The sequence below is a fragment of the Triticum aestivum genome, chromosome 7A (genome assembly GCF_018294505.1).
Source record: "Triticum aestivum cultivar Chinese Spring chromosome 7A, IWGSC CS RefSeq v2.1, whole genome shotgun sequence".
Lineage (NCBI taxonomy): Eukaryota > Viridiplantae > Streptophyta > Magnoliopsida > Poales > Poaceae > Triticum > Triticum aestivum.
The window spans coordinates 361591033-361603885 of record NC_057812.1 but is presented as its reverse complement, the minus strand read 5'-3'; the positions used below and the strand labels follow the sequence as shown (position 1 = coordinate 361603885).

General features: G+C 43.2%; 1 long non-coding RNA gene across 1 annotated transcript; it reads right to left on the bottom strand.

Moving 5' to 3' along the window:
* Positions 1-11283: 11283 nt before the first annotated feature.
* Positions 11284-12324, bottom strand: LOC123147822 (uncharacterized). Its single transcript, XR_006473461.1, has 2 exons — positions 11984-12324; positions 11284-11904 (listed from the first exon to the last, which is right to left on the bottom strand). It is a non-coding gene; the product is annotated as an uncharacterized lncRNA (long non-coding RNA).
* Between the last annotated feature and the right edge of the window lie 529 nt (positions 12325-12853).

The following is a 12853-nucleotide window of genomic DNA, read 5'->3' as shown; positions in this document are numbered from 1 at the left end:
GCTCAGGTTTGCTCCAGGAGCTACAACCGGCACTCCGGCATTACATATGGGTAGCTCCATACTCGGCGACGTGATGGCATGGCTACTTGTGGTGGCGGACGGCAAGCGGCTGACGAGTGGAAAGTGGTGGCGGCAACGGACGGGAGGGAAGGAAATACAGACCGGTAGAGTTTTTGGTGCACACTCCAAATTCAATAGCCAGGCTAGGGCACTCCGTGGCCCTCTGGAGCGATGACACACGGCGCCATCAGTCTGAGGAAGGAGACGAGTTTCGAACTGCCGAGTTTTGGAGTGTTTGTGTGTAGGATCCGGCCGTTAGTCCATCGTGACGGACACGCACGGTCACGCCCAGGCCTCTTCATATCCGTCCCAGATTTGGGTTGGATAAGAGGGGCACTGGTCAGCCTGGGCATTTGAGGCATGTTTGACCGGACTGTCCGTCCGGACATTTAAGGGGTTTTGAGCCACCCTGCTATAGATGCTCTTACTATGTTTGAGGGTGTCGGTTATAAAAAACAGAATGCAACAGGTCGGACGAAATCCGAGACACTACCCAACAGCAAGTGCGCTACATCGTACTCCATGATTTTGTACAGCAATGGGCGGCAGAATTTTTTGCTGGAACAAAAGTCAATGCTCACCCCGTGAAACGAACCGCCATGGAATCCAGCGTTCAGAGATGTCCTGACATTTTTGTTTGGTTGGTTCCCCTTGGGAGTTAGTATCTAGCGGCAAAATTGACAAATTTGACCTATGGACAAAATCAAATCACAGAATGAACTGCCCGTGAAACTATTTCACACGGCTAACCTTTTTGTGTGACGCCCGACACGAAGGCGCCACACTACACTATGCAACGCCTCACAGATAGGCGCTACACGCCTGTCCAGCGTTGCATCTGTGTGATCCGAAAATTACTAAGTCAGTGTGCAGCGCCTGAGAGCTAGGCGCCACACTATACAGTGTAGCGACTAGCTTCTAGGCATTGTACTAGTGGTTGCCTCATTTTGTAGTGCAACCACTAGTGCAGCGCCTGAGAGCTAGGCGCCACACTATACAGTGTAGCACCTAGCTCTCAGGCTCTGCATAATGACTTAGCTATTTTTAGGCAGTCTGGGGTGCAATGCTGGCCAGGCGTGTAGAGCCTATCTGTGAGGCGTTGCAGAGTGTAGTATGTCGTCTTCGTGTCGGGCGTCACACAAAAATGTCAACCGCGTGAAATAGTTTCACAGGCAGTTCATTCTATGATTTGATTTCGTTCACAGGTCAAATTTGTCAAATTTGCCGTATCTAGTAGACACCAAGGGGCGGCCCGTGATTGCACTCACGCAGCGGGGATGGCTAAAAGTGTAGCTAGTCTACTCCCCCAGAAGCCAAGCAGTCCATTCGGTGGCTGATACTACCAAGAAACTAGGCTGAAGCGCAGCACAAGATTGACGAACAGGGTAGCATAGACCGCAATTATCCGTCCACAATTTCATGCCTTTTACAAATCAAGATTCGATTTGCACACCCGCAGTACAGTAGTGTTCTTGCAGTGCCTTTATTCTCGATATCATCGCCCCCTCAGTGCTTTTTTCATGTCTATTGTGTGGATCCAATTTCTCGCGCTCAACAATCGTTTTCCGGCGTTTTGTTTGTTCATGCAAAATCATTTTCGCTCACATGAGTCAAAGAAAAATTGACCTTAAAAATCATTTTTTGGTCCACTACACAACCAAAGATTTGATTCTAACGCATCATGATCCTGTAATAGTGAATGTGATACGTCAGAAAAACTGAATATCTTTTGCTGGCCATTTTTTGTCGCAGGATGGATGGATGGGTACGGGCTTCGGGGCCGACCGCACCTAGACGGGTTGACGATGTATCATCCTGCAGGAGGCGGCATTGCAGAGTCTTGAATCGGACAAGGAAGATCAGAACCAGGCCAATGGAAAGGTGCCCGCAATCAGCTCGAGGTGCAGCGTGAAGAAGTTGCATGATCTGATTTCCTCGTTCGACGACAAGAAGACAACACATACATACTCCCTCCGTTTTAAAATAGATGACCTAACTTTGTACTAATTTTATACTAACTTTGTACTACAGTTAGTACAAAGTTAAGTGATGAGGAAGTCAATACCATTGTTACACCCACAGCCCCTACTGTTACATATACTGGACCAATTACTAGAGCTCGCGCACACCAATTAAATTACCAGGTACTTTCGTTTCTTGGTAATGATTCTAATGTTCATGAGATTATGATGCTGCCTAAATTGGATACATTTGTTTTGCTTACAAATGAAGGGCCTAGCTTGGAGAAGGATGAACATTGGAGCAAGAACACGCATGGAGTTGATGGCATGCGCAAGGGGATCAAGAACGGAGTTACAAGTGATGATTTCAGGACTTTAAAGCCGCCATAAGGAGTGCATGAAGCCTTGGATGAAATATACAAGATGTCACTTCATAATATTCGTCCATAGGCTATTCTAGGTGCTGCGTCACCTTATTAATGTGCCAGGCTCATGTAATTTCGAAATACTTAAGTATAGGCTATTTTTAGAGTCCGTATGTGTGGGGAAACAAGAGTTAGGGTTGGTTTCGGACCCCACCCTCAAGGGCCACGAAATCCCCCCCTCTTCCTCCATATATACAGCCCTTAGGGCGTCGTTTAGACTTTGGGTTTTGTTTAGATTAAAAGTTCGCCATAGCTGCAACTTCGCGTACTTCGTTTGTGTCCAACGACCAGACCAAGACGTCACAGAACCCCACCTTGATCAATAAAGCTTTCATCTTATATTCACAATATCCCGATTGCAATCTCAGTTTCTTGCTTGTTCTTCGTTTGCTCGCAAGAAACAGACCCTCGTGGTCAGGTTGATCATGCTCCGGCGTGGTCAATAACCCTCGGAAGTTGGTTTAGCGATTGCTAAGGCGCGACATCTCGCACGTTCGTAGTCGGATCGTCAAGGTCGACTCCCATTGAAAACGATAGCCACCATCTCACCGAAACATCGGGACACCTTAGCCTCTATCAAGTGGTATCAGATTTCCAGGTTGCTCGGTGAGATTTTACAGTTTTTCGTAGATTAGATCGAGTCTGTTCTTCATACCTACTGTCCACGAAAAAGCCAGAAAAAAAATTAGGGTTAGTTCATCATATCCGAACCAATCCGAGCCTTTGCATAATCTTTTTAGGGTTTTTGCTTTGTTGAATTTGCGATTGCATCGTCGTGTCAAGTTGCTGGCCTTAGAGTCTACTCTTTTAGAGTTTCGAGTTCTGGTCATAAGTTGTCACGCCGCTGCCGCACCATCTTCATCGCCCATCTACCATTTTTGCTTATCCGCCACCGCTCTGAATCCATATCCATATACCACCACCAATCCGTATCCATATACCACCACCAATCTGTATCCATATACCACCACCGCTTCCATATACCACCACCGCTGCCATATACCACAACCATATATCCACCACCAATCCGAGTTCTTCTCATATTAGGTTTGTTCTTGAGATCAATATAAATTCTGATTCGTGTTTCCTTGCCTGCGTAGGTCTCGGAAAAAAAAAGTCTGGAGACCCCCGGGCAGTTTTTAGGCCAAAATTTTCACGGGAATTTTTTTCCCTATCCTATTTTTAGGCTTTTCTGAGTCTTTTGAGCCACGTGCCATCATAGTGATTTTTTGTCGCACTTTTTCGTCGTCGCTGCCCTAATTTCGGAAAAAAAGTGAAAAAAAAATCCGTGCCCATCCTATCAGTTTGACGAGGGAAGAGTTTTGAGACACTCGCCATTATAGTGATTTTTCGCAAAAAAAAGAGGAGCGCAAAAAAGAGAGTTCCAGAGTGTGCTTTTCCCTTATTTACGTGCAGCGCCGTGATTTTGTTAGTGTTCTAGGCTCGCGTCTCTAGCACGGTCTAGCCTAGGACCAGCACAGTACCGTCGTTGAGCGTTTATTCAACTTTGCATCTATGAATTGATTATTGCTGACCCTTTTTGCTACCATACTATAAGCCTTCCCAGCTCCACATACATCTACGTTGTGCGTTTGACTCTCCCTGGCAATCACTCTATCCAAGCTTTTGAGAGTTTTGATTACAACGGTTGCCGATCACCGCCTGCTACTGGGTAAGAACTGGTAAGAATTTGAGATTTGCTTGACGGATTTGTGACACCCGCCACCACCACCACTTGTTAGTAGTCTGTAGGATCATATTCTTGTGTGTTTCCATTGCTGCTAACCATGCAGGTTCACAAGCCGACGAGACTGACTGGGAGAACTTGACAAACAAGGAGTTTCATGATATGTTTCAGCAAATGATGAGTGGACAGGTGCAAGATGTGATAAACAGATTTGAAGAGGCCATGGAGAAGATAGATGGCATGGAGAAGACGTTTGAAACAAAGCTCGATAACAAGTTTGCTGAATTGCTTTCCCGTTTTCCACCACCACCACCGGCTGCTCCTGCCGCACCTCTGCAACAACAGCAACAACATCGACTACCTCCACGTCGGGAAACAGCCCTCCGCCGAGCGAGCCGTGTCCCTCTTCAGTCGGGCCAAACTGCTGGTGCTGCTGTTGATACTTCTGTGGCTCCTACTGCTGATGTGGAGGAGGATGATTATGTGGGAGATTATGAGGATGAGGTTGATCAAAATCAGAACTACGTGCCACCACCAGCACAGCAACCACCAGGTCGTCCACATGCAAATAATGGCAATGGTAGGGCTCACCCTCATGTACGAGATCATGACCATCTCCTTAAACTAAAATTGAATATTCCACCATTTGAGGGTAGATATGTTCCTGATATATATCTTACTTGGTAGTTAGAAACTAAACAACGATTTACATGTTTACAATATCCCGAGGAGAGACGTGTTCCTGCTGCTGTTTGTGCATTCACTAGTTTTGCATGTGTTTGGTGGTCTGAGCATTGTAGATTATATCCTATTCCGGCTACTTGGGCTGCTTTGAAAACTGCTATGCGTACTCATTGGGTTCCACCATATTATCAACGTGAATTACTTCAAAAATTGCAGCGCTTAAGACAGGGAAAAAATTCTGTAGAAGAATATTATCAGGAATTACAAACTGGCATGATTAGATGTGGTATTGTTGAGGAGAATGAAGCTATGCTTGCACGTTTTATGGGTGGATTAAATAGAGAGATTCAGACGATTCTAGAGTATAAGGAGTATACTAATATCACTCGTTTATTCCATCTTGCTTGTAAAGCTGAACGTGAAGTGTAGGATCGACAGGCATTGGCGCGGACTAACTTTTCTGCAGGTCGACCTTCATCATGGACACCACGTGCATCATCTACTTCCACACGTTCTGCTACACCGGCGCCTCCGTCGGCTGCCACCTCCAACCGTGATACAATAAAGCAGGCACAATCACTACTATCTGCCAAGAGCACACCTTCTGGGCCTGCAAAGAGCTCTTCTTCATCCATGGCATCAACAGGGCAAACACATGATATTATTTGTCGAGGTTGCAAGGGTGGAGGTCATTATGCGAGAGAATTCCCATCTAAGCGTGTGATGATTGTTACTGAGGATGGTGGGTATGAGTCCGCTAGTGACTATGATGAGGAGACTTTGGCTCATATTACACGTGAAGAACACGGTGGAGACGATTCAGATCATGAGACGCAATACATGGCTCCTGAAGATGCTGACAGGTATGAATGTTTAGTTGCTCAACGTGTTTTGAGTATGCAGGTTACACAAGCTGAGCAAAATCAGAGGCATAATTTGTTCCATACAAAGGGAGTTGTGAAGGAACGTTCTGTTCGCGTGATCATAGATGGAGGGAGCTGCAATAACTTGGCTAGCATGGAGATGGTGGAGAAGCTATCTCTCACCACAAGACCACATCCACATCCTTACTACATCCAATGGTTCAACAACAGCGGCAAGGTTAAGGTAACACGTACTGTTCGTGTGCATTTTAGTATCTCTACATATGCTGATTATGTTGATTGTGATGTGGTACCTATGCAAGCATGTTCCTTATTACTTGGTAGACCATGGCAATTTGATAAAAATTCTGTACACCATGGTAGAAACAATCAGTATACTCTTGTTCATAACGATAAAAATATTACTTTGCTTCCTATGACTCCTGATTCCATTTTGAAAGATGATATTAATAGAGCTAATAAAGCCAAACAGGAGACAAATAAGAGTGAAAATCAGATTGTGGCAAAAGAATTTGAGCACCAAATGAAGCCTAATAATAAACCATCTACTGTTGTTTCTGAAATTAAATTTAAAAGTGCATGTTTACTTGCCACCAAATCTGATATTGATGAGCTAGATTTTAGCAAATCTGTTTGCTATGCTTTTGTGTGCAAAGAGGCATTATTTTCATTCAAGGACGTGCCTTCCTCTTTGCCCCTGCTGTCACTAACATTTTGCAGGAGTTCGCTAACGTCTTTCCACAAGACGTGCCACCGGGATTACCACCTATTCGAGGGATTGAGCATCAAATTGACTTAATTCCCGGTGCTTCGCTACCCAACCGTGCACCATACCGTACCAATCCAGAGGAGACGAAGGAGATTATGCGTCAAGTACAAGAACTACTCGACAAAGGTTATATACGCGAATCCCTTAGTCCTTGTGCTGTTCCTATATTTTAGTGCCGAAAAAGGATGGTACGTCGCGTATGTGCGTTGATTGTAGAGGCATTAATAATATTACTATTCGTTATCGTCATCCTATTCCTAGGCTAGATGATATGCTTGATGAATTGAGTGGCTCTACAATATTCTCCAAAGTTGATTTGCGTAGTGGATACCATCAAATTCGTATGAAATTGGGTGATGAATGGAAAACAGCATTTAAAACTAAGTTTGGATTATATGAGTGGTTAGTTATGCCTTTTGGGTTAACTAATGCACCTAGTACTTTCATGAGGTTAATGAACGAAGTTTTACGTGCTTTCATTGGACGATTTGTGGTAGTTTACTTTGATGACATATTGATTTATAGCAAATCTTTGGAGGAACATTTGGAACATTTACGTGCTGTTTTTATTGCTCTACGTGATGCACGTTTGTTTGAAAACCTTGGAAAGTGCACCTTTTGCACCGACCGAGTATCTTTTCTTGGCTATGTTGTTACTCCACAGGGAATTATAGTTGATAAAGCCAAGATTGAAGCTATTGAGAGTTGGCCGCAACCCAAAACGGTCAGACAAGTGAGGAGTTTCCTTGGCCTCGCTGGTTTCTATAGGCGTTTTGTGAGAGATTTCAGCACCATTGCTGCCCCTCTCAACGAGCTTACAAAGAAGGATGTGCCTTTTGTTTGGGGTACCGCACAGGAAGAAGCCTTCACGGTATTGAAAGATAAGTTGACACATGCTCCTTCACTCCAACTTCCTAATTTCAATAAGACTTTTGAGCTTGAATGTGATGCTAGTGGAATTGGATTAGGAGGTGTGTTATTACAAGATGGAAAACCTGTTGCATACTTTTCTGAAAAATTGAGTGGGCCTAGTCTGAACTATTCTACTTATGATAAAGAATTATATGCTCTTGTTCGGACCTTAGAAACATGGCAACATTATTTATGGCCCAAGGAATTTGTTATACATTCTGATCATGAATCTTTGAAACACATTAAAAGTCAAGCAAAACTGAACCGTAGACATGCTAAATGGGTTGAATTCATTGAGACTTTCCCTTATGTCATTAAACACAAGAAGGGTAAAGAAAATGTTATTGCTGATGCCTTGTCTCGTCGTTATACTATGCTTTCACAACTTGACTTTAAAATATTTGGTTTGGAGACCATCAAAGATCAATATGTTCATGATGCTGAATTTAAAGATGTATTGCAGAATTGTAAGGAAGGGAGAACTTGGAACAAGTTCGTTCTTAACGATGAATTTGTGTTTCGTGCTAACAAGCTATGCATTCCAGCTAGCTCCGTTCGTCTTTTGTTGTTGCAGGAGGCGCATGGAGGAGGATTAATGGGACACTTTGGCATCAAGAAGACGGAGGATATACTTGCTACACATTTCTTTTGGCCAAAGATGAGACAGGATGTTGAGCATTTTGTTGCTCGCTGCACTACATGTCAAAGAGCAAAGTCACGACTCAATCCTCATGGTTTATATATGCCTTTGTCTGTACCTAGTGTTCCTTGGGAGGATATATCTATGGACTTTGTTTTAGGTTTACCTCGAACAAAGAAGGGGAGGGATAGCATATTTGTTGTCGTGGATAGGTTCTCGAAAATGGCGCACATTATACCATGTCATAAAAGCGATGATGCTGTTAATGTTGCTGATTTGTTCTTTCGTGAAATTATTCGCTTACATGGTGTGCCAAATACTATTGTTTCAGATCATGATACTAAATTTCTTAGCCACTTTTGGAGATGTTTATGGGCTAAGTTGGGGACTAAGCTGCTTTTTAGTACTACTTGTCACCCCGAAACTGATGGACAAACTGAAGTAGTCAATAGAACATTGTCTACTATGCTTAGGGCTGTTTTGAAGAATAACAAGAAAATATGGGAAGAATGCTTGCCTCATATTGAATTTGCTTATAATCGTTCATTGCATTCTACTACTAAGATGTGCCCTTTTGAAATTGTGTATGGTTTCCTACCTCGTGCACCTATTGATTTGTTGCCTCTTCCATCTTCAGAGAAGGTTAATTTTGATGCTAAAGAACGTTCTGAATTGATTTTAAAAATGCATGAGTTAACTAAGGAAAACATTGAGCGTATGAATGCTAAATATAAACTTGCTGGAGATAAGGGTAGAAAACATGTTGTGTTTGCGCCTGGAGATCTTGTTTGGTTACATTTACGTAAAGATAGATTTCCTAATCTGCGCAAATCAAAGCTAATGCCACGTGTTGATGGTCCTTTTAAGGTGTTAGAGAAAATAAATGATAATGCATATAAACTTGAGCTACCTGTAGATTTTGGGGTTAGTCCCACTTTTAACATTGCAGATTTGAAGCCTTATTTGGGTGAGGAAGATGCGCTTCCGTCGAGGATGACTTCATTTCAAGAAGGGGAGGATGATGAGGACATCAATACCATTGTTACACCCACAGCCCCTACTGTTACATATACTGGACCAATTACTAGAGCTCGCGCACGCCAATTAAATTACCAGGTACTTTCGTTTCTTGGTAATGATTCTAATGTTCATGAGATTATGATGCTGCCTAAATTGGATACATTTGTTTTGCTTACAAATGAAGGGCCTAGCTTGGAGAAGGATGAACATTGGAGCAAGAACACGCATGGAGTTGATGGCATGCGCAAGGGGATTAAGAACGGAGTTACAAGTGATGATTTCAGGACTTTGAAGCCGCCATAAGGAGTGCATGAAGCCTTGGACGAAATATACAAGATGCCACTTCATAATATTCGTCCATAGGCTATTCTAGGTGTTGCGTCACCTTATTAATGGGCCAGGCCCATGTAATTTCGAAATACTTAAGTATAGGCTATTTTTAGAGTCCGTATGTGTGGGGAAACAAGAGTTAGGATTGGTTTCGGACCCCACCCTCAAGGGCCACGAAATTCCCCTCTCTTCCTCCATATATACAACCCTTAGGGCGTCGTTTAGACTTTGGGTTTTGTTTAGATTAAAAGTTCGCCATAGCTGCAACTTCGCGTACTTCGTTTGTGTCCAACGACCAGACCAAGACGTCACAGAACCCCACCTTGATCAATAAAGCTTTCATCTTATATTCGCAATATCCCGATTGCAATCTCAGTTTCTTGCTTGTTCTTCGTTTGCTCGCAGGAAACAGACCCTCGTGGTCAGGTTGATCGTGCTCCGGCGTGGTCAATAACCCTCGGAAGTTGGTTTAGCGATTGCTAAGGCGCGACGTCTCGCACGTTCGTAGTCGGATCGTCAAGGTCGACTCCCACAGAAAATGATAGCCACCATCTCATCGAAACATCGGGACACCTTAGCCTCTATCATTAAGTCATCTATTTTGGAATGGGGGGAGTAGAACTGAGGGGCGTGCTCGCTATTGGGCGGCACCTACCTGCTTCAACGTGATGACGAGCCGCCGATAGATGGCGGTCACCCACCGCGAGTCCAGTGTGTCTGGCCGTCGCCGTCTGTTTGCTTACTCTAGCATACTCATCTGGTCATCTATGAATATATTATGTGGTAAGCCTCAAGTTGTAGGCATGGAATCAAAACAGATTAACAAAAAATCTAGTTAGGGCTCTCTTTTAATACAATCGTTTTATCTTTCTGGTTCTTTTCATGCTTTCATCTCATTATCCATAATTATATTTCCAATTCTGATGCTACTTTTTCCTTATGTTGCTCTCCTGCTGCACTACTAGCATATTAAATATTTTGTTTCAAGAAATACAAGACCGACGATGCTTTTCGGTAGAGCATATGGTCCGTTTACTGTTTCAATACAATTCGCAAAATGAAATTTTGTTATTCAGTATTTACTCTTTAGCATTACTATTGCAAATAGTAATACAGTACGAAATTAGACGTATTCAAAGCTATATAATCAAGTGACAATAATGCTAGTTATATTAGTCATACATTTTTTTTTGCAAATTTTTGAGCCCACTGTCATATTTCGCACTGGGACCTCGAATTCTTGGAGGCGGCCCTGCGTATGCTTAAACCCTTACAACAGAATGAGGGTAAAAGATGAACTTAATTCACGAGCAGCTTAGCTGATGTGTTGTATGTCTTGATTAACCACGGTTAGGATATGAGATCGACCAGTTGAGGATCATTCTTCTATATGAAGTTTTGCAATTAGCCGGGAATATCAGGCAACTCCATGCAAATTCTAAATTTGCTAGAATGTTTGCTGAAAAAGGCGGGCAAAGTAGCTTCACAGGACTATTGCTACCAGCATCGCCAGTATCTCCAGTGGACTTGTGAGGCTAGACACAGTAATTCCCATTACCAAAAAATATCACTAGAGACTCATCAATTTTCCCACAGAAACTATTCCCAGGTTTATGTAATATAAGAATCTGATGTATTTGTTTTGCATGTTTAGATTGTGGTTTGTATCGCAGTACGGATTTTAATTTTATTCTAAACTTTGCAGTAGCTAAAGTACCAGAATTTTTAAAATGTTCAATTCCCTCAGGGAGTTTTCGGGACCGTAAATGATGATTGCATGCATAATTTTAAGAATAAGAATAGTGTGATATGAATAATAACCTGCCAACAAGATTGTTGGTACTACCAAGATTCACAACTATGAAAAGGGGGTGGTAAAGAAAGCAGAAAAACACTAGAAGGGAAACATAATGAATAGATATTCTTGAAGATCTTTAGTCGTCAGCATTTCCGTTGAAGTGAAAACATACTGTGAGACACATCTCGATTGACATTTATCTGTTGAAAGGAGCACTCGAAATGTTCATCGTCGATGGTTGTGAAGACGTTGCCCATAGACACATGAGGTTCAATAACAGAGCTGTGGCAAAAGAGATTGTCAGGTGCATAGCCAGATGTATTAACTACTAGAGCCCGATAAAAAATTTCTTACCTGAGTTGGTCTGCATCCGCACCATTTTGAGATTGAATCAGAGAGAAAGAAGCGTCGTTCTCTAGCTCACTGATTAATATTCGGACGGTGGTAAAAGGCATCAAAAAAGTAGTAATGATCATGCTAAAAGACGGACACATGCACAATTCCTGGATGGTAGAATACTCGAAGCACATCAACAAACAGCCTCTAGGCGCCGTTCGGAGCAGAAGATGATCGCTGGTGTGCGGCTACCGCGAATATCCATTTGCCTTTCATTGTATTGTATAAACAGAGTAGCATTCCATGTATAGCCGGTGCCCTGCCGTGCTCGACCGAAGGAATTAGCATGGAAACTGCTTCATAGTTAGAGGGACTAATCTCTTGGCCAGATCAAGGTACTGAAAAACAAACAATAATATTTTTTTCAGCAAAAAATCTTTCGCTAGTACTCAAACCTCCAGTAACACATATACACACCTGCTGGCCATTATTGTGCTGCAACACTGCTGGGATGGACATCCTTGCCGGCAGAGATAACGGATGCCGGCAAACGCGTCTTCAATACTAGCCATGCTCATGGTGGAACCCCGGCTTCTGTTGCTCGCTTGACCATCTCCCAATCCCTCCATTCACCCGATCAGTAGATAGTAGTGCTACAAGAGCGCAGGGAGCAAAGGCGAGGAAGATACTTGATATATGCAAAAACAAGAGCTGGACCGTGGCATTAGTAATTACACGCCCATACGGTTGGTTGCGCGGCTGAAACAATGGAGCGACAACAACTTTGGACCCTTCTTTGGATGCATGCCAAGGTACTTTTTGTCTACAAAATCGAGTTCATCAGGCTGCAGGTAATTACTACAAAAGCTGCACAACCGTATTCATTTTACCTAGACGAAGATAGCAAGTTTTAAATCCCCGGACTAGCACGGCATAGATCATTTTATCAGTCTCAAACTGTGTCGAATAGTGTCCAGCAAGCTAGACAAAAAAGGCAATTTTAACACTACTGGACAAGTTCCCCACACCCTAGAACTTTTGGTAAATAACCGGAATCAGCCAATTCATTAGCTCACCCAAAGTAGCTACTGGAGCGCCATGCTGGTTCAAAAAGGTGCCACATCTGTTTGCCCCGAATACACCTGCAAAAGCCAGACGGCCTGCTCTTGCCTATGAATGAGATGCCTACTTCCCATTAAGTCAAAATACCTCATAGACATACATATTTTTAAGGGCCTTTCCCACAGGAAGATCCACAATAGATCCAGTGCGCTTGACAAGATCTCCTTCTTTAATAGCGGTATCACTACCAAAGACACACTAGGTTGCCTTTCTCGGCCCCTGGCT